At 48.1% G+C, this 20,203-nt stretch overlaps 1 protein-coding gene and 1 long non-coding RNA gene across 7 annotated transcripts in view; one reads left to right on the top strand and one right to left on the bottom strand.

Annotated features, from left to right (window-relative positions):
• The window catches only part of RNF216 (ring finger protein 216), a 161,449-nt gene that overhangs the window by 46,350 nt on the left and 94,896 nt on the right, over positions 1-20,203 (bottom strand). The gene's annotated exons all lie outside the window — the stretch shown is intronic.
• On the top strand, positions 5,785-6,463 carry LOC116274423. Its single transcript, XR_004183048.1, has 2 exons — positions 5,785-5,896; positions 6,043-6,463. It is a non-coding gene; the product is annotated as an uncharacterized LOC116274423 (long non-coding RNA).

The following is a 20,203-nucleotide window of genomic DNA, read 5'->3' as shown; positions in this document are numbered from 1 at the left end:
CCCCCCGGGTTCACGCCATTCTCCCGCCTCAGCCTCCCAAGTAGCTGGGACTACAGGCGCCCGCTACCACGCCCGGCTAGTTTTTTGTATTTTTAGTAGAGACGGGGTTTCACCATGTTAGCCAGGATAGTCTCGATCTCCTGACCTTGTGATCCACCCGCCTCGGCCTCCCAAAGTGCTGGGATTACAGGCTTGAGCCACCGCGCCCGGCCTGGGTCCAGTTCTTAAAGGACACAAAATTCTTTTTTTTTTTTTTTTAGATAAAGTTTCGCTCTTGTTGCCCATGCTGGAGTGCAATGGCACGTTCTTGGCTCACTGCAACCTCCGCCTCCCAGGTTCAAACAATTATTCCTGCCACAGCCTCCCGAGTAGCTGGGATTACAAGCGACCGCCAACACACCTGGTTAATTTTTCTATTTTTTAGTAGAGACAGGGTTTCACCACGTTGGCCAGGCTGGTCTTGAACTCCTGACCTCAGGTGATCTGGCCGCCTTGGCCTCCCAAAGTGCTGGGATTACAGGAGTGAGCCACCGCATCTGGCCAAGACACACAAAATTCTAACATGAATTAATTCAAATCTGGGAGTGGCCAAGTGAGAGCTCTGGGAAACATTACAAAGCCTCCCCCACCTCACCCCCTAGTCCTGAGGAAATGGCTTCTTTGGGGAAGATTTCACGTTGTTCTTAAATTTTTTTTGGTTTTCATATACACCTCATCTACCATTTCTATGTACAGAAGCAGGCTTTGAAAAAAGAAATCTTGAAGTCTTGTTTCTGTGGATTAGAAAAGTTGTTTCCTTGAGCCACCAGGATTAGGTGACAAATTGGAATAGGTGAAGCTTTATATGTGGTTTCTGTGCTAATGCTGCCCCCTAGGGATGGAAAGTTACAAGGCACCGAGACATCAGCTTGACTGCTCTGGGAGAGACCACACATAGCTGCTGGCTTTTTACTACACTATGGGGATCAGGGCTTCGAGGACAGAGTGGGAGGGTAAAGTCTTTCTGGAATAAATCAAAGTTCAATTTTATCTTTATCATAGTAACTACAAACAAAACTACCAATTCCCTTATATTATTCAAATACAGGTGACTGTTTCTCTCAAACGGCTGTTTAACAAGATCACTGACACTGCATCAGCAACACCCAGGCAATGGCAGGATGTGGACATTCATATAAAAATTCCAAGACCAATATGTGAGCTCCTACTAAGGACTATGGGTCCTGCTCTGCGGTGAGGACACATGTTAAGTGAAATATATAGTAAGACATGATTGTAAGTGCTGAGGAGAAAAAAAATACAGGAAGGAAGAATTCACTGGGGTGGAGAGGGGAAAATAGTTCACAACTATAAACTGGTGCTCAGGGAAGGCCTCTTTGTGAAGGTGCAGGTAAATGAAGACTTAAAGTTGAGAATTCCAGGCACAGGGAACAGGGAGGAGCAGGGTGGGCAGAGCTGTAAGGAGGAGAGGAGGGTTGGGTTTACAGGCTGCCTGGGGCCTGGGAGGTGATGATAAGGGCTTTGGCCTGTGCCCAGAGTAAACAAATACTGAAGAAGAGCCTCTGCAATGGCTTTGCATGAGGTTGATTCCCAAAGAAGTCCACCTGCAGGGATCCCTTTCACGGGGAGCTCTCAAGCCCTCTGAGCTGCGCCTCTGAAGGTGGGGCCACTCTCGCCTTCCTGCCAAGCTTCGCAAAGCCTGGAAAGCGCAGGAGAGGCGGCTGTGACTAAGCTCCTTCCAAAGGATTTGCTCCCTGTAGATGCTCCATACAATACAGGTTGTGGAACCGAAGTTACTATAGCAATGACTTACTTTTTTTTTTTTTTTTTTGAGACAGGGTCTTATTCTGTCACCAGGCTGGGGTGCAGTCAGTGGTGCCATCATAGCTCACTGGGCTTAAGCCTGGACTCAAGTGATCCCGCCACCTCAGTGCCTATAGTAGCTGTGATCACAGGCGCATGCCACCATATCTGGCTAATGTTTTGTAGAGACCAGGTCTTGATATGTTGCCCAGCCTGGTGTCAAACTCCTGGGCTCAAAGGATGCACCCACCTCAGCCTCCTATATCCTGGGATTACAGCTGTAAGGCACTGTGCCTGGCCAGCCATGACTTTTAAACTATAAACTGTGGCCCTTTGATGGGTTGTAAAGTCATTTCAGGAGATTATGACTAGTGGTTTTTAAAGAAAGCTAAAACAGAAAATACTAGGGCACACTCCACGTGTCAAGTATTTGTTTTATAAAACTACTGTTTCTGTTATACCTACATTTATTTATGTTTGGATGAGGCTTATGGTAATTTATATTTCTTCCTATAGGTTACAAGCAAAAAGTTTAAAAGCCATTAATTTAGAATTCATTCAGAATGAAAGTTTCTTTAAAAAGGCATCCAAAGGCTCATTCTCACAATAGAAGTCCCGGGGATCACTGCCAGGAACTGAAAACCGGCCCCATCTCTAGTTACCCTGGAGGTGACTCTGCTGATGAGGAACAATGCCCGGGAACCAGGGGAACCCCAGCCTTCTCCAACCTGCAGGAGCAGGGCCATGCGTAGGAAGATCTAATAACACATCATTTCAAACTGTCAAATAGAAACACTGCTATCACTTGGGCAGAAACAAGCCAGGCTGACCTTGTCTTTGCTCACTACTTGGGCTACCCCCGGGCTTCCCAGGGTTTTACTGGGAATCCTGGCCTGGCAGGAACAGCCAGCAAAACCAGCTCTTGCCTGCTGGAACTCCGCTGTCAGCATGCCCTGGAAGAGAGGCTGCAGATTCCAGGAAGCTTCCTTCCAGGTAGGACAAAGGCCATCTTGACACTCCTCCTCATGCCCAGGTTGACAACAGCTGGACTTAAAGTGGCTGGACCAGGTCAGGAAAGGAGCCACTGGGGTCTGGGCATGTGGTGGGAAGGAGGAAGTCGAGGCTTCATCCAGAGTCATTCAGCAGAAGTGCTGGTTCCAGGGTACAGTGCAGCTTCTAGTTGAGCAGGTAACTTCGCATTGGTATTTTAGGGTGCCGTGTAAAGATGGCAGGAATTCATGTATCCAGGGATAGAAGAATACAAAACTGTCTGAACTTGGGGTTGATAACACCCCTTTGTGGACATCAGACAGGACATCTTGCAAAGTACTGTTTATATAACAGGCATAGAAAAGCGGCTGCCCCGGTAGTTTTTCACATTCTCATAAAAATCAAATTCCTTTTCAGAGTAAATAGCAAAGCGGACTTTTTTTTCCTTTCTTTTTTGTTTTTTTTTGAGACAGAGTCTCGCTCTGTTGGCCCAGGCTGGAGTGCAGTGGTGTGATCTCAGCTCACTGCAAGCTCTGCCTCCCAGGTTCACGCCATTCTCCTGCCTCGGCTTCCTGAGTAACTGGGACTACAGGCGCCCACCACCATACCTGGCTACTTTTTTGTATTTTTAGTAGAGACGGGGTTTCACCCTGTTAGCCAGGATGGTCTCGATCTCCTGACCTCGTGATCTGCCCGCCTTGGCTCCCAAAGTGCTGTGATTACAGGTGTGAGTCACCGCGCCCGGCCAAGCGGGCTTTTAATCTTTCCCTCCTTGCTAGTGAAATGTGACAAAAAGGGAAGCCTCTCTTGGGGACAGGAGATATGAATTGAGTATGAGGGTCACAGGAGGGAGGAAAAAAGGGTCAACTCGACACAGAAGAATAAAAAATGTAGGTGGGAGACACCCAGGGTGGAGGGCTCAGAAGCAGGACCAGAGATCCCAGTTCTGAGAAAGAACGCTGTTAGGAAGTAGCCGGGGCCTGCTGTTGCCCTTCCAGGGCTTCATGCCCTTCATTCTCCTGGTTCACAAGGTTCGGGTATTCTAGTCATGGTATATCGTCCCCATATCTTTACTATGGGAAATAGTAAAACACTATCTCGTTAGCATACTATCCATCCGATGCCTCCAGATGCTACTACTCTCATACCCTCACTCATCCCCACAGGGCTCTTATCCAGCTGAAATCTAGTCTTCTCCCCCAGGAATACAAGCAGTAGCATAAGTGATTTTTAGTTCTGTGAACCTAATACTATAAAGAGCATTAGAGAGTATTTCAACACAGGCAGCTGGCTACAGATGGTCCCCTTGGGGGAAACTATCATACCCAGTCCCTTGCTATGCAGGATAGGCAGGACTGTCTCCACCTGCCAGCCTGAGAGGAAGATGGGCGGTCGGGCTCCGGCTATACCTACTAACCACAGTTGCATCTGACAAGATCTCTAAGTGATTCCGACACATAGTAAAATTGAGAAGCTCTGACCTCTTGATCCAGGTCTTGGTTTTGCCGATCCTTTGACACCTCTATTTAGAAAAGAAATGACGAGATCTTTAGAAGACCAATCTTTGCCACTGGCATGCACAGGGAGGCTGACACACTCATTATCCACTCTTTTCAGTGCAGCTGAAAAGACTGGCAGAGTTTACTCAACGCTTATGAAATCATCACTCCATCTTGCCTCAAGTGAAGATTATTGACAGATTTAGCAGTAAGAGACCAAAGATGCTAGAGAGTGAGGTGAGGGGTCTGTCCATGCTTGTAAATCAAGACCTAAACTTTGTATCAAACCTGCCAGATACCATTGTTGAAACTGAGACTGCTGGCCAGGCGCGGTGGCTCACGCCTGCAATCCCAGCACTTTGGAAGGCGAAGGTGGGCGGATCACTTGAGGTCAGGAGTTTGGAGACCAGTCTGGCCAACATGGCAAAACCCCATCTACTAAAAATACAAAAATTAGCCCGACATGGTGGTGTGCACTTGTGATCCCAGCTACTTGGGAGGCGGAGGCAGGAGAATTGCTAGAACCTGGGAGGTGGAGATTACAGTGAGCTGAGATCGCATCACTGCACTCCAGCCTGGGCAAGACTCCATCTCAAAAAAAAAGAAAGTGAGATTGTGGATGGTGCGTTTGGGAATTTTTTTTTTTTTTTTGAGATGCAGTCTTCGCTCTGCCATCCACGCCAGAGTGCACTGGCATGATCTCTCGGCTCACTGCAACCTCCGCCTCCCAGGTTCAAGTGATTCTCCTGTCTCAGCTTCCCGATAAGCTGGGATTACAGGCACGCACCACCATGCCCAGCTATTTATGTATTTATTTTTACAGAGACGGGGTTTCACCATGTTGGCCAGGCTGGTCTCAAACTCCTGACCTCAAGTGATCCACTTGCCTTGACCTCCCAAAGTGCTGGAACTACAGGCGTGAGCTACAGTGCCCAGTCTGGAAATCACTTTCATAAACAACCTGGATGTGAGATTTTCAGGATCCATTTCCTGCACATGCACTGCTCCCCTGAGATGACACATGCCTGACCACAGTGCTGCTGCCTGACTGCAGAGGACCCAGCCACGTGGAAGTGGGCTCCTCCAAAGTGCATGGAGGGGCTGACAAAAGGGGATACCCAGAACCAGAGGAGAGTGCTGAACTGATGGTCGGGTAAAATACAGACCGTCTTTTATTTCCTCTTTTTGCTTATTCTTGGATTTAAATTTTTGGTACAGTTAATCATGTATGAAACAAACCTTAGGAGATTCCATCATTTCACAGAAATATTTACGAGCAAGAAATTAAATTCTGACCCCAAAGCATGTTTAATTTCCACCCCCACTGGTTCATTAGTTTCTTCATGTCCGACAACCTAAGGTGACCTTTGGAAGCAAAAGTACAACTGAGGTGGTGTAACTGGGTCTTGTAACACAGTATGTTGAAATGTGACTTCCCTCTCTTTTTTTTTTTGAGTGGTGTTTTCAGCCTTAATCCATAGCCCAAATTCTCAGTTCCAGTTATGTGGCCTACCCGGGAGGAACTTGTCGTGGTGGACACATAAGGAAGCCGTCTGTAGCCTTTTTTGGGGGCGAGGGTCCATCCTAGGAAGGCAGGACTCAAGGTCTGCCCAGGAGGAACCACCAGGCCTCTCCTTTCCCTAGGAGGCCTAGAGTGATTTCTGGGAACTACTTGGTTCTGGGAGAGCTGCCGGAGTGGCAGCCTGCTCTGGTGTTTGCTAATATTGTTTTTATTATTTTTTCTCTACAGAAACTGCTCTAAATAACACAGATGGACAACAGGATAAAACCTCACCAGAGGCAACATGCCTTTTGCCAGCCTCCCTAAGCTGCGCTCTACTCAGGCTCAGCAACTGCTCCATGTGCCCATGTGAAGGCTGGAAATCCTGATGAACACAGTGGGGACGCAGCTGCTCATGCTTGAATAGACTTGTCTTTGGCTCAACTCTACCCCAGTTGTAACTGCTCGTGCTTTCTATTGTTTTCCCAACTGAATTACACGTGCTAAAAAGACACACCGTTTATCTGTGGCTGTTATGAACTGAACTGTGTCTCCCTCAAATGCATATGTGAAGCCCTCAACTCTGACACCTTGGACAATGACTGTATTTGGAGACAGGGCCTTTAAAGAGGTGATTATATTAAATGAGGCCGATAGGGTGGGTGCTATTCCAATCTAACTGATAGCCTTATAAGAAGGACAGAGAGACACCAGAGGAGCGCACAGAAAAGACCATGTGAAGACACAGCACGAAGACAGCCCACTGCAAGCCAAGGACAGGGGCCTCACAAGAAATGAAACCTGCTGACAACTTCATTTCAGACTTGTAGCTCCAAAACTGTAGGAAAACTGACAGCATATGTAAGCCCCTAGTCTGGTATTTTACTATGGCAGCTGAGCTGACCAAGACAGTGGCCATTGATGACTATCAAGCAGTAGATGGCAGTGGATCAGAGAAGTTCCTGTCCCTTCGTACACACGCTGTGCCCTCTGATCTTCTTCATACGTGTTGGAGACGTTAAGTCCTGATTCTGGGGGACAGATGGAAAGCAGGCTGTAGAGACTGGGACTAAGTCCCAGAAAACCAAGAATGGCACCAATTTATTTTCTATCCAGAAGAGCACATGGCTTCCTGGAAGCAGCTGCCCTTAAATACATGTTTACTTTGGAGGAATGATAATCTTGTAGTTATATCAGTTACTTTGGTCTTTACTAATGTTTATATAAAAGGATCCCATTCTACAAAAACGCCAAGTTGGAGAGTTATGTTTGTTAAATTTAATAACAAGTGAAGCAACCAGACTTTAGAATGAAACTACACACACATGATGTAGTGCTTGTAGCATCAAGACAATTCGGAGTTTAACCCACTGATGAATTTCAACAGGAGCTGGACTCTGAATTGATGTTCTGGGGAAAAAAAGAGGTTTCCAGAATTCATAAAACACATGTTGAATTACATTTTTATCCACTCACATACATTCTCTTGCTGGTATCCAACGATAAACATTCATCACATAAATACTTAAGTGATCACATAAGCACACTGGTGCTGGTATGGAGCATGAGTCTGGAAGAAAGAAGGCCAGTGAGGAGGCTGCTGTGGCTTCCTGGTGAGCAGCGCAAGGTGGAGGATAGATGTGAGGAAGGACTCGAGACAGGATGCTGTAGAGCACTGGGAGGCAAGGAGCCGGGGCTCTCTGGGACACAGGCAGCACACTCCCAGGACAGTGCTGAGGAGCCCTACTGGGTTCTATCATTTGACCAAAGGGGATGTCTTGAAATTGGAAAATGTACAAAAAAGTGCTGAGATGTCCTGGGTTACAGCTCAGGATCCGTGGTTTATAGGTGTATTGTGTCTTAACAAGAGACACGGGGCAGGGGCAGGATGTATCCATCTTTCCACTGACTCAGGGTGAGACGGGGGCATAGGTGCAAGGTGTGGGCATTCCCACCACTCTCTGGACCTCCTGAGACCAATGTGTCCTCTACAACACCAAACACCCCACCTGTGGGCAGTATTGCACTGGTCACCAGCACCATCCCAAGTGGGGGAAGTCAGTGGTTACTGAGATTCTTCTATGAAGCCACAGGGTGTAGACCATGGCCTCTGCCTGCCCACTTATCTACCCTGCCTGCTTACGGTAATTAGCGTGGTTCCTGTCAGTGCAGCTGCTGTTCAAGAACAGGCTCGACAAAGTGGAGTGGGCTGGAGATGGCTTTGTGGAGACAGCAGTACAGGCCAAGAGGTGAAGAGCAGGTAGGAGGATGGGCAAAAGGATCTGCAAGAACAGGCAGGCAGGTGGGGGACTGGCTTAGTTTGTGAGAAGGGAAGAAGGGGCCAGACTAACAAGAGTGACAAAGACTCTAGAAGCCCACCACTGCAGGTTCCAACTGGGGGTGATGTGAAGAACAGCAAAGCTGGCCTGTCACGTAGGGCAGTCTGCAGGGAAGACAGCAAGTTGCAGGATCAAGTGCAGGAGACCAAGGCCACAGCCCAGAGTGAGGGTCTGCAAGGAATTTCTCCATTTGGCTAGATTTGGAGAATAAAACATCCCATGTCATCACAGAAAATAAGAAAAATATTAAGCCTGAGCAACACAGCATGACCTTGTCTCTACAAAAAATAAAAAAATTAGCTGGGTGCAGTGGTGCACATCTGTAATTCCAGCACTTTGGGAGGCTGAGGCAGGAGGATCACCTGAGGAGTTTGAGACAAGTCTCGGAAAGACAGGGAGACCTCCATCTCTCTCTCTCTCTTTTTGAGATGGAGTCTTGCTCTGTCGCCCAGGCTGGTGTGCACTGGCACGATCTCCGCTCACTGTAACATCTGCCTCTTGGGCTCAAGCGATTCTCCTGCCTCAGCCTCTGAGTAGCCGAGATTACAGGCATGCGCCACCATGCCCGGCTAATTTTTAATTATTATTATTTTTTTACGATGGAGTCTTGCCTTGTCACCTAGGCTGGAGTGCAATGGTATGATCTCAGCTCACTGCAACCTCCACCTCCCGGGTTCAAACGATTCTCCTGCCTCAGCCTCCCGAGTAGCTGAGATTACAGGTGCCCGCCACCATGCCCAGCTAATTTTTATATTTTTAGTAGAGATGGGGCTTCACCATGTTGGTCAGGCTGGTCTCGAACTCCTGGCATCATGATCCGCCCACCTCTGCCTCCCAAAGCATTGGGATTACAGGCATAAGCCACTGTGCCTAATTTTCGAATTTTTAGTAGAGATGGAATTTCACCATGTTGGCCATGCTAGTCTCGAACTCCTGACCTCGTGATCCACCCGCCTCAGCCTCCCAAAGTGCTAGGATTACAAGAGTGAGCCACTGCACTTAGCCCTCTGTCTCTTAAAAAAAAAAAAAAAAAAAAAAAAAAAAAAAAAAAAAAGACAGAAAGTAAGTCCAGATGTGGTGGCACACACCTGTAGTCCTAGCTACTCGGGAGGTCAAGGTGGGAGGATCACTTGAGCCCAGGAGGTTGAGGCTGCAGTGAGCTATGATCGCATCTCTGCACTCCGGCCTGGGCAACAGAGACTCTATCTCCAAACGAAACAAAAAAAAACAAATGAAAAAAGCCAGCTGGGAATTCTTGGGGAGACTAGTTCAAAAAGAGGTGATGCTCACTCATTTATAGTTGTGGAAAGCAGGGGTCTTTAAAGCTGAGTTGAGATCGTGCCACTGCACTCCAGCCTGGGCAACAGAGTGAGACTCTATTTCAAAAAAATAAAAAATAAATAAAAATAATAAAATAAACAAATAAAGTAAATGTGGGTACAGAATGGCTACTGGTGAAACTGCTGAAAAAACAGCTTCATATGTAACTACAGCAGAGCTCCCACAATTTAAAAGGTGAATTTTTTAACAATGGCAGGGAAAAAAGTAGTGATTCTGGAACATTCAAATAAGGTACTAACTACTAACAGTCTGTTGTATGCTATTTACTGTGCTAGGTGCTTCACAGATATCACCTTATTCAATTCTTATCCTTCTGCACACATGCTAGGTTCTGCACACACAAGAATTAGAGGCCCCAGAGGGGCAAGCTTTCCTGGGCCATATCCCAGGGGACAGGGGAAGTGTGAGTTTGGCAGGGTATAGTGGCCCATACCCGTAATCCCAGAACTTTGGAAGGCTGAGGCAGGAAGATCACTTGAGGCCAGGAGTTTGAGACAAGCCTGGACAACAAAGCAAGACACTCTCTACAAAAAATAAATTTAAAAAAGTTAACTGGGTGTAGTGTGCCCACTTAAGAGTCCCAGCTACTCAGGAGGCTGAGGCAGGGGGATTGCTTGAGGCCAGGAGGTCAGGCTGCAGTGAGCTATGATCCTATCACAGCACAGCGCTCCAGCCTAGGTGACAGAGCAAGACCCTCTCAACACAAACAAACAAACAAACAAAGGAGCACGGTCATGAAGCCTGTAGCGCTAACTCTACTCAAATTCTTTTTTTTTTTTTTTTGAGGTGGAGTTTTACTCTTGTTGTCCAGGCTATAGTGCAATGGCGTGATCTCAGCTCACTGAAACCTTCCACCTCCTGGGTTCAAGCGATTCTCCTACCTCAGCCTCCCAAGTGCTGGGATTACAGGCACGCGCCACATCTGGCTAATTGTGTATTTTTAGTAGAGACGGGGTTTCTCCATGTTGTTCAGGCTGGTCTCGAACTCCTGACCCCAGGGGAGCTGCCCGCCTTGGCCTCCCAAAGTGCTGGGATTACAGGCCTGAGCTACTGCACCTGGCCCTCTTCTTCTTTTTTCTTTCTTTTTTTTTTTTTTGAGACGGAGTCTCACTCTGTTGCCCAGGCTGGAGTGCAGCGGCGTGATCTCGGCTCACTGCAAGCTCCGTCTTCCAGGTTCACGCCATTCTCCTGCCTCTCAGCCTCCCAAGTAGCTGGGGCTACGGGTGCCCACCACCACGCCTGGCTTATTTTTTGTATTTTTAGTAGAGACGGGGTTTCACCATGTTAGCCAGAATGGTCTCGATCTCCTGACCTCGAGATCCACCCGCCACGGTCTCCCAAAGTGCTGGGATTACAGGCATGAGCCACCGCCCCCAGCCACCTTTTTTCTTTTTTTTGAGACAGAGTCTAGCTCTGTTGCCCAGGCTAGAGTGCAATGTGATTTCGGCTCACTGTAACCTTTGTCTCCTGGGTTCAAGCGATTCTCATGCCTCAGCCTTCCAAGTAGCTGGAACTACAGGCCACGTGTGCCACCATGCCTGGCTAATTTTTTTTGTATATGTAGGAGAGATAGGGTTTTGCCATGTTGGTTAGGCTGATCTTGAACTCCTGGCCTCAAGTGATTGGACCGCCTTGGCCTCCCAAAGTGTTGAGATTACAGGTGTGAACCACCGTGCCCAGCCTCAAGTTCTTTCCATGCCAAAGAAATTTCTTTCTCCCCAGCTATACACCTTATAATTTTATGCAAACTTTTAACACAAAACAAAGCTGACCTTAAAAGTGCTGACGGCAGGTGCAAAAAGTATGATTCTGAACCAAGTCAAGCCCCATTTGTGAGAACAGCCGCTGGGGAACCCCCCTGAGTTGCACCTGCATTGAGTACTCAGGTCAAGCCACTGGCCTCTGCTTCCTCACAGTCTCCTGTCCATCCTGTCTGCCTGGCTGTGTGACCACCACAGCTCTCATGGGGCTTCTGGCACACACAAGACACCTGGACATGAGAGAGGGCACCAGAGGGGAATATACACACAATTGGGAGGAATGGCTTCCAGCTAAAAAGGCTGGCCCCCTATGTCCCTATTCTTAAGGAATAATGGCATTTCAGGCCTAACAACTGGAAGAGAAAGAAGACTCACAAACACACAGTGCAACCTGAGCCTCGACACAGAAAAGCCACTGGCCTCAGGTTCCAAGCACTTCCTCTCTGGTCATTGTTCCAGGCTAGATTCAAGGCTGGCCCTGGGTCACAGGTGTGCGTCCAGCTGGGGCACTTCAAAATGGGACCAGTGAACACTGGACATAACCTCATCCAAGGCCCCTTATTTCCCATAGGGAAGGGTTATTGCTCCTTAAAAACCAAACCAAAACCCACCAACCACATGAAATGAACCTCATAAGAGACCTAACTAGTGGCCTGACCTAAGAGAAATACCACTACAGACCATGTTTTTAGGGCACTCTGATGTATGGTTTACATAGTGTGGAAAACAGAAGTGATTTCATTTTCTAATGGCATTAATTCTACATTGTCCAGGTGTTAATTTTAGAGCAAACACACGTGACTTAGAGACTGCTCAGCACGTGCTTCTGTGACAGCAGCCAAGGAGTTGCCATCTGCTGCTGTCTTTGCTTCTGGACCTTATGTGCTCTACTGTATGGGTGGTCTGGGCAATGCCACCTGCATTCACTAAAGGCAAGCACTGGGTAAATTATCTCTATCGTAAAACTGGACTGCTAATCACAGAACCATATTATTTTGGTTTTCTTGGCATTTTCTCAGGCTTTCCTCTATAAAGGGGAAAAAAAAAAAAAGGAAATCTCGAAGAAAAAAAGAATGAAATAAAAGATCCAGGCTGTATTGAAAGGCCACATATACGGCTTTTGGTAGATTATTAATAATAGCAAACCCTTACAAAGGGACCATCCTAAGCACTTTGTGCTTAACCATTTGTCTGTCTTTCACATTTATGTTAGCATCCTCAGATTGGAAAGAAGTGACTAAGAACAGGTCTGGAATTGCCATTCAATTGCTATGAGAGCAGGTGAATACCCTTCCAGTCCTGGCCTGACCTCATTCTCCACTTCCTGTGCAAAGTCCTGGGAGTATTGCTCAGGAAATCCCAGGAATCAGAGTCTGCCCAAGGGGAAAGGTTGTCTATGCAGAGGCCATTAGAGTAACTACATCAGAATCCAGTAGAAATCAGGGGAAGGGGGATATTTCAAAGTAACGGAGCTAGAAAAACAGCTCTTTGCTCTCTTCTGGGTTCCTGGTTTACATACAAAGCCCCAGCCCTGTTATCACACACCCATACTCTTAACTGGAGCAGGACCAGTGATCTTACCAGTGGGTGACCAGATTTTGGGACTGTTCTTGGTATTCTACCTTCTCCTACACACCTCTCTTCGTCTTGGTGGTACTGGGGTTTCCTCCCAGCTCAGAGACGTGCACTCCAATGCCTGTCGCCCCACTGTGGAGCCAAAGGGCCCCGCCTACAGAAATTTGCCAATACTCAGGCATGTGCCCAAATCTAGGTTTACTTCTGAGGCTCTGGGGCCCTCTGCTGACCGCCTGCTGTAACTTTTAGCTCCTCAACAGACCAACAAGAAAACCAGCCTGAAAAATCTTCCCATTTTATTGCCATCTACAAAACTTTCAATTATGTTCTCTCAGCTTCTGCAATGTCAATATATTACCTGCATTTCATAAACAGGATCAGAAGAACGTTAAGGCTGACAGGCCCTGGGCAGGGAACTAACCATCGCCAAGGACTGACCTATGTTACCACCTCCCCAAGCACAGAGAAAAATGAGATTCAGAGATTCATGCCACCTGGTGTCCCCACATGACCTAGTGGTCAGGAGACTGGCTCTAGGCCCATCTGAGCAGTCCACCATGGCTACTTACTAAAGTGACCTTGGGTGAGTGACCTCACCTCTCTCAGCATCAGCTTCCCTATCTATAAAAGGAGTGCTTATAAGGAGGCTGGCACTCGTAGTGACCAGTATCAGTTGCTGCTCTGCCATGGCTCCAGTCACAACTGTGCCTCCTGGGCCTGCTACCCTCCAAGCATGCTTCCAGGAAACTCTGCACCGTGGGAGCTAAGGCAGTGAGACAAACTGGAGAGGATGCTCCTCACACAGAAGGTGACAGAGCAGATTTCTGGACACCAGCTCACCAGGGAAGACGTGAGAGCTGGACTGGATATAATGCAAGAGGCAAAGGTCTGCAGACAGCCGAGGAGGCCAAGCCCCTAGAGAGGAAGTGGGGAGCATGGCTGGTTTATCAGTTGCCCTCCAATAACACTGACCACACAGGCACTAGAAATGGCCTCAGCAGAGCAACGAGGAAATTTATGGGAGCCATAAATGTAGAATATTTTATAGGCTACTGAGTAAAGCTGTAAAATTTAAGAGTAGAGAAATTAGATACAGTGGGATGAACAACAACAACAGCTACCGTATATTGAGTGCTTATGGATGCAACATTTTATTTATGAAATCATTTAATCCTCCTAACAACTTTTCAGGAGGATCCTGTTACCCTCGGGGAGGAGAAGGGGGGGAGGCCACACAGCTGACAAGTGGTGGGACAGGCATCTGAACATGGCCATGCTGCTCCAGCCGGCCCCCGCCAAAGGCACTGGACTAAGGGCCTGTTTGTCACTGTCTAGTGACATATTTTGGGGAAATTCTTCAGCCCTAGAATGGTGCAGAACAGGGCAAGCTGTGGCCTGGCCAGCCTCACAAGGGGCTGGGTAGTGAGGATGGAGGCGCTGAATGCACTGGTGCACACACAGATGTATCAAGTGTAATGAGGCTGTTGGTGAGTCCGGGGGAATGCAGTGAAGCCTCTCAGCAGCAAGAGTTCTGACCAGAGCCCCTTGAGGGTCCTCCCTGCCTCACGTTTCTAGAAGCCTAAGTGATCACCAGATGTGCAATTATTTGATAAGGCATGATAAGGCTTAGCTCCAGGTGCTATGGCAACAGACACAACATCAAAACTACTGAAATCAAGAGTGAGAATAGCCCTGTCATGGAATCTACCATGGAATATGCTGCTGCAGGGAGCAATTAAACAAAAAAAGAAAGGCAGGCACCACTGAGAGAAGAGCGTAACTGTGTGAGTGCTTACATTTTTAACAACTGGCCCTGTGTGAATAAGCATCTTCAGACCCTCAGCAGGACAGAATCCAGCACCCAGACCATCATGCTCTGCCGGGTCCCTCACCGGCCTTTCCCCTAAGTGGCCAGAATCCCTGGGCAGGTGAGCCAGGCGGCTCCACAGTCGGCACAATAGGGACCCTGTATGCAGAGTGAGTCCCTGAGGGTCCTGAGTGTTTCTTGCTGGGATCCTTACACCATCAGTCCTCTGCTACCAGAATAATCATGTGAGAGGCTAAATCTGATCATTTCACTACCCTGTTTAATGACCATGGACAGAATTCCTGCTGCAATCAGGAAGAAGTCCACATTGTTCACACAAGGGATGTACCCTCCACGACCTGGCCCTGAAGCTTCCAGCCTCCTCACTCGCCCTGGAAACACACACTCCCCTCTACTTTAACACTCTGTGTCCTCTTCCGGAAGATTCTTCATGCTCTAATGCAGCCTTCAAGGTCCAACAGGGAAGTGGTTCTTTTGTCCCTCGCCTCACCGCCAGCCAGCTCTGTCATCATAGAACGCGGTCCACTCCCCCAAGCCCATGTATCCTACCCGAGCCTTCCACGTGCTGGGCTTGTCAGCTCACTGGTTACTCAACACTTCTTTATTTTTTACCACTGAGACAGAGTCTCGCCCTGTCGCCAGGCTGGAGAGCAGTGGAACGATCTCGGCTCACTGCAATCTCCACCTCCCGAGTTCAAGCGATTCCCCCGCCTCAGCCTCCTGAGTAGCTGGGACTACAGGCGTGCATCACTACGCCTGGCTAATTTTTTTTGTATATTAGTAGAGACGGGGTTTCACCATGTTGGCCAGGATGGTCTCGATCTCCTGACCTTGTGATCCGCCCGACTCGGCCTCCCAAAGTGCTGGGATTACAGGCGTGAGCTACTGCGCCCAGCACTCAACACTTCTACTTGGATGTCTAAAAGGCGCCCCAGACAAAAGACGTCCAAAGCACCACTTCTGGCCCCTGGGCTTCCCTGTATCCCTGAAGGACACAGCCACCCACTGGCTGCTCATGCAACAAAACCTAATTCATCCTTTCTCTTTATCCTCACTTGATCCCCCACCTGGTCCTTTCTGTTCCGCCTCCAAAATGCACCTCACACCTAACCCATTCCTATCTGGGTCCAGAACCCAGCCTAGGTCCCCTCTGGCTGGACCATGGCAGGGAGCCTGGACTTCAGTCCATCCCATCCCTCACTCCCTCTCATGCTGTTGCCTCCAGCCATACCCCGCAGATACCCCAGACCCTTCCTGCACTGGGGTCTCAGCTCCTGTGTTCTCACCTGAACAGCTTGTCCCCAGCTCTTTGAATGCCTAGCCTCTTGCTTATAATTTGGACAAGTCCTGAAGTGTTTGTGGTTCTTCAGAGACACTGAAGAGCCACCTGGGCCTTTAGCAGCACCTAAATGTTTCTCATACTATGCCTAATGTAGGAACCAACCTACCTCAGGAAATCCAAGCACTTATCTAGGGCCAGAATCTGAATTATCATCTCGTTTCATCTCCCATCATTTACCTGTTTTAGGAAAAAAAGCAAACTTTATTCTGAAAGAGAAAAGTTATCTTTGGCCCCAAACACGTCACATTTCATAGCTACACAGAAACAACTGTGGATTACCATGTCCCCAGCAGCTTCTAAGCTTCTGGGAGGAAATCTGTAGCACTGACCCAGTGTGCCTCCCTCTCTAGTTTATTCCAAGGGGTGTTCTCAAACCTCAAGGGCTAGGTAGGACCTGCAGCACCAAGGACGGTGTCTTCTTCCCTCCTTGATTAACCCTACCCACTGACCACATTGACAACCTTTCAACATTGTTCTTGCTTAGGAAGTGTCAATGACGAGTCCCATTAAGTGAAGACGGGATCTGTGTAGCCCCTAAGGGTGGAAACCCCCAGGGGTCTTCTACAGAATGCTACAAAGATGACCAAACTCCCCATGCCACAGCAACCTTAGTGGACAATAGCGTCACAGCCCACTGGCACTCTGGCTCTGTGTGTGCCGCTTCTGTGGCCGGCTTCTGCCTCCTCTCAGGGTAGGGATGATGGAGAAATGCTTGCAGACCTGCCCACCTAGCAGACACAGGCGCCTGAGACCATGCAGGCCCACACTGCTAGGAAAAACTGTTGGCTTTCTTTCCCCTTTTCTAAATTGCAAAGTTGGCAGATTCTGTACCTATGTGCTGGCCCACACTGACTTTTGCTCAAATCTAGACTCCAAAAATCCCTATTTTGTTTTGAAATCCTTTGAAATCACCTCAGAGGCTACTTGACCAGGTTACCCTCACACCCGTCCCTCTAAAAGGGCAGACATGGAGCACATGTCACTACTTAGCTTGGAGGAGCCAATCTCTGGCCTAAAGGAGAGGCAACAGTTTAACTTTTTTTTTTTTTTGAGACAGAGTCTCGCTCTGCTGCCCAGGCTGGAGTGCAGTGGCGCCATCTTGGCTTACTGCAACCTCCGCCTCCTGAGTTCAAGTGATTATCCTGCCTCAGGCTCCTGAGTAGCTGGGACTACAGGTGCCCACCACCATGCCTGGCTATTTTTGTATTTTTAGTAGAGACAGGGTTTCAACATTTTGGCCAGGCTAATCTTGAACTCTTGACCTCAAATGATCCACCCACCTCAGCCTCCCAAAGTGCTGGGACACTGGCGAGAGCCACTGACATTTTTACTTTTAAGTAAGTAGCATGCACTAGAGTTAGAATAATCATGTGCAACACTTTTGGAAAGAAATTTGAAACTGTGCTCCAAGAGTCTTAAGCAAATGGATTCTCTTGGAATCAAGAGTCCTACTCTAAGGAATAATTCTAAAAAAGAAAAGGCTTTACATATAAAGCTTTGCATTGCATTAACTGTAGCAGCAAAACCAGAAAACACCCATTTCCAACTCAGGGGCAAGTATAGGTAAACCAACACACATCTGTGTGATGGAACGACAGCCATCCATGACAGGGTCACAAACTCCTTAAGAATGCAGAAAGTGCTATGTCATGCTAAGTTAAAAACAAAAACAAAAACAAAACAAACACAGGGCACAACATTGTATGTAAGGAATGATTATAATTATGTGGTTAAAAAAAACCCAAAAAACAAAACAAACAAAAAACCAGACACCAGACCACAAGCTAGAAATGCAGCATCACATGGTAGAAGGAATGAAGATGGGACCAGCAGAATCTGTGTAGCCCTTAGCAGCTCCTGGCCTCTTTGTTTACTCGCTAAAAAAACAGGGAAAACAAAAGACCTTGCTGGATTTTGTTTTATTTTTAAAGAGACGGTCTCTGTTACCCAGGCTGGAGTGCAGTGGTACAATCCACAAGTTGGAGGCTTATTGCAGCTTCCAACTCGGGGGCTCGAGCAATCCTGCAGTCTTAGCCTCCCAAGTAGTTGGAACTATAGGTGCACGCTACCATACCTGGCTAATGTAAAGATTAAATAAGAAAATTTAAGAGCTCAACACTGGACAGCTGTTATTTTCCTGCAACAGTGCCCAGAGGTGTCTATATCTGCAACAGTGCCCAGAGGTGTCTATATCTAAGTGGTGCTGTCAGACTGCTCACCACATCCTGAAGTGGGTCCCGTATCACCCCCATCCTCCACGTGGAGAGACCAAGGCCACAGGCACATAGCATCATGACTTAACCACCTCATCAGAACTCTCTGAACAGATAAGATGTTCTGTAAGTCTCGTGATGGGAGAGAGGCACCAGCTGCGATCCTGGCTCTACCTCTTTGAGTGCATACTTAACCTGGAGCCTCAGTGTCCCCATTGAGAAGAATGAGGGCAATGTCAAGCCTTCTCTCTCAGGGTTACTGTGAGGATTAGGAATTGTTAGTGCTCAGCACAGCAGTAGATAATCAATGAGCCATACAATTATCATCAGTGTCTATGGATAAAACCTGTTAAAAGTGCAAGATAAGTCGAGCAGAATTTACAGCCTAGTTGCTATGGCCATCATTACAGAAAAAAGATAAACAAGACATGAATTCTCCAGCCTGCAGAGAGAATAGGGATAGGCATCCCTTGTATCTGGTGAGAAGGCTGGCTACTGCTGAGTTAAGGACAAGATACAGTAGGGGTCTCGGGGCAGGATGTGTGAAGACCAAGGCGGCAGTAAGGTGATCTGGTCTGCCAGTATCAGGTGCTGGTCTGTGATGGTGGGACGGTGGGACGGTGGGACCTGTGCTTCCACAAGCTGGGCCTTTTTTTTTTTTTTTTTTGAGACGGAGTCTCGCTCTGTCGTCCAGGCTGGAGTGCAGTGGCGCGATCTTGGCTCACTGCAAACTCAGCCTCCCGAGTAGCTGGGACTACAGGTGCCTGCCATCGCGCCCGGCTAATTTTTTTGTATTATAGTAGAGATGGGGTTTCACCGTGTTAGCCAGGATGGTCTCGATCTCCTGACCTCGTGATCCACCCGTCTCAGCCTCCCAAAGTGCTGGGATTACAGGTGTTAGCCACCGCACCCGGCCCACCCAGGCTAATTTTTGTTTTTGTATTTTCAGTAGAGACAGGGTTTCACCGTGTTAGCCAGGATGGTCTCGATCTCCTGAACTCGTGATCTACCTGCCTCAGCCCCCAAAAGTGCTGGGATTATAGGTGTGAGCCACTGCGCTTGGCCCACAAGCTGAGCCTTCTAAGCTGAGCCTCTGCATTAAAACAAATGCTGATCTTTAAGTTCCTCTTGGAGTTTGTCAGCCCTGGCCTATTCCAGGAAGCACCAGCTAGCTGCTGGCTTCCCCTGGACCTGGCCCATGCAGTTCAATGTTCCCTGGGGTTGCTGGAAGTCAAATTTGGCTGATGTCAGGGGCAGCAAAGCCCATCCCATGTAGCCACATAGCTTTCCCAGTTCCACTTAGGCTATGGTGGCTGTCCCTTGCTGGTGGGAAAAAGGAACTTGACTGATATCTGAACAACACCCGAACAGCAATTCCAGTGGGTGTTAAAGCAATGTCTTCTTCAAGGCACCTCACATACAATTAGGAAAAATAAAACTTCACTTTTATCGAGTTCTTTCCTCTAATAAACCAAATGACATGCCTCATGTTTTTAAGATGATGAAAAGAGAAGTCAGTAAAATTTTCCCCAAGAAGGAAAGGGTGCTTGGGAGCTCCTGCATGGGGGGGCTGGGGATGGGGTAGAGTGTTGGTGTGTAGCTCTGTCACCCCACAGGCTTCAGGATGTGTAGGGGGGTGTCAGATTTGAGCAGTTTTTATACAGCATGGGTGGAGCGGTGAAGAGAGTGCCTGGGATTTTTGCTGATGGTGAGCCATGCTCTGGATGAAGGCAGTTCTGCCTGCCCTCAAGCCGCCATCTTGGGTCCTGGTTGCCCACTCTTCATTCTGCCTCTCTGCCTCACTGGAGGCTCATGGCCTCCAGTGATTGGGCTGCACATGGATAATGTCCACCATGGATGGGTGGGCATGGAGGTAGCTCCCCTAGCTGTGGTAGCTGGAGATGGAAAACAACATAGTGAGCTTGAACAAAACCATCTCCTCCTCTTTGCTCCAGAGCCTCTGATCTCCTCCATCTTCACAATTAACGTCAGGAGGCCTCTTTCTGGGTCCA

Source organism: Papio anubis, chromosome 4 (assembly GCF_008728515.1).
Source record: "Papio anubis isolate 15944 chromosome 4, Panubis1.0, whole genome shotgun sequence".
In the NCBI taxonomy this organism is placed as follows: domain Eukaryota; kingdom Metazoa; phylum Chordata; class Mammalia; order Primates; family Cercopithecidae; genus Papio; species Papio anubis.
This window is presented reverse-complemented; position numbering and strand designations above follow the sequence as displayed.